This window comes from Chrysochloris asiatica, unplaced genomic scaffold, assembly GCF_000296735.1.
Source record: "Chrysochloris asiatica unplaced genomic scaffold, ChrAsi1.0 scaffold00181, whole genome shotgun sequence".
Lineage (NCBI taxonomy): Eukaryota > Metazoa > Chordata > Mammalia > Afrosoricida > Chrysochloridae > Chrysochloris > Chrysochloris asiatica.
The window spans coordinates 6,456,588-6,458,743 of NW_006408699.1; the positions used below are offsets into that span (position 1 = coordinate 6,456,588).

General features: G+C 35.9%; 1 pseudogene; it reads left to right on the forward strand.

Annotated features, from left to right (window-relative positions):
- The first annotated feature begins 1,430 nt into the window (after positions 1–1,430).
- Positions 1,431–2,060, forward strand: LOC102832183 (annotated as a pseudogene).
- The last annotated feature ends 96 nt before the right edge of the window (positions 2,061–2,156 follow it).

A 2,156-nucleotide genomic window follows, 5' to 3' on the forward strand; every position in this document is an offset into this window, starting at 1 on the left:
TGGCTTCCAATTTTAAGTCTTGTAGTGACACTTTGGGAGGATATATAATTCTTGATTGGCAAGTATTTCTTTAAAAATTTTATACATATCATTCCATTACTTTCATGTTTAATTCATTTTTCTGAGAAATAAGAGTTTAGTATTCTTTTTTTCTCCTTTGCAGGTAGTTTTTCACATTTTCCAAGCTGCTTTCAGGAGTTTTCTTAGTCCTCAGTTTTAGAAAGTTTAATTACGATGTATCTTGGTGGTTTTATTTTTGAGTTCTTTGTGTTTTTTGAAGGCATAGCTTCTCATTTTCTCATATTAATGAAATTTTCTTCCCACTGTTCTTCAAAAAATTTTCTCTGTGTTTTTTTTCTTCTTTATTTTCTTGTTCTGGAGTTCCAATTACATGTAAGTTAGTTCTCTTAATAATATCTCATATAATTCTTAGCTTTTTTGTGTATTTTTCATTAGTTTTTTGTTTGTTTGTTTTCTGATTATTCCCATAACAGATTAGTATTAAGAGTTTAGTCTTCAGTTTTACTAATTCTGTCTTCCAATGCTTCTGTTCTACTCCTTTGCTCTATTAAAATATTATCTACTTTAATTTTAATTTTAATATAAGTATCCTGGATTTCTATTTATTGTTTTTCATATGGTTTCTAATTTACTTATTTTGTCAGTTTGTGCTTGCATTATTTTCCTAAAAAATTCTAGAGTATTTCCTGTGCATCCTTTGATATTGTTGTATTTTCCTTGATCTTTCTCTCAATCTATTGAAGGTACTGAAATATTGTTCTTTCAAATTCCTTATCAGTTAGTTCCAATGCCTTTTGTTCCTCAGGAAGGTTTTCTGACTTTCCATTTTGTTCAGTTCTTTGAATCACCTTGTTGTGTTTCTTTTTGTGAACTGAGGTTATCTTTTGTGTCTGAGACATTGTGGAGTTGTTGGATTTGTATTTAACTGCTGCATATATGTTGGTGTGTTTTTTTCCAGGTTTTTGTTTTTGTTTTTTAACTTTAGTTTGTTTCAATACATCAAGTGGGGAGGAAGGATATGCTGCTCTGGTTGTTTCTTTGGGAGCACTTATGTGCTGACCTCTGTTTTCTGGTGGTTTCATAGAGAATGGGGGTCTTTGCACAGTTCTCTGTCCATGTAGACTAGGTGAGGATAGTTTAAGCTGGTGTTGGCTACTATCTACCATTAATTAGGCATAGGTGGTGGCTGTGCTCAATCTGGCTGCAGGAATTATAGTTGTTGCTAGGCAATGTGTACATGATTACTGGCTCTCATTGGATGAGGCAAAAAAGTTACAATAAAAACAAGAGATGAGAGGAAAGGAAGCAAAAGAAACTGAAACCTACTCTTGATTTCAGCTTCCATTCCTTCCACTGTACCCTTCAAACCAAAACTGGAGCCTGTCGCTCACAGATTTTCAGCTTTCGCCATGGCCCTCAACGATGCTTACGTGCAAAAGCAGATTAAGCACATGATGGCATTTATTGAACAATAAGCCAATGAGAAGGCAGAATAAATAGATGTAAAGGCAGAAGAAGAGTTCAACATTGAGAATGGTCATCTTGTGCAAACCCAAAGACTGAAGATTATGGAATATTATGAAAAGAAAGAAAAGCAGGCTGAGCAGCAGAAGAAAATTCAGATGTCCAATTTGATGAATCAAGCAAGACTGAAAGTCCTCAGAGCAAGAGATGACCTTATCTCAGACCTACTCAATGAAACAAAACAGAGACTCAGCAAGGTGGTGAAAGATACAACCAGGTACCAAGTGCTGCTGGATGGACTGGTCCTCCAGGGTTTATACCAGCTGCTGATGCCCCAAATAATTGTTCATTGCAGGAAACAGGATTTCCCTCTGGTAAAGGATGCATTGCAAAAAGCAATCCCTATGTACAAAATTGCCACCAAAAAAGATGTTGATGTTCAAATTGATCAGGAGGCCTACCTACCTGATGACATAGCTGGTGGTGTTGAAGTCTATAACAGGGATCATAAAATAAAGGTTTCCAATACCCTCGAAAGCCGCCTGGATCTCATAGCTCAGCAGATGATGAGCTAACGCCAACAGGAAGTTTTTGGACTAAGCATTTGGGAGATGGAGTCCATTCCACTTTACTGATAAGACATGGGAGATTCTGATATTGAAGAACCAAGA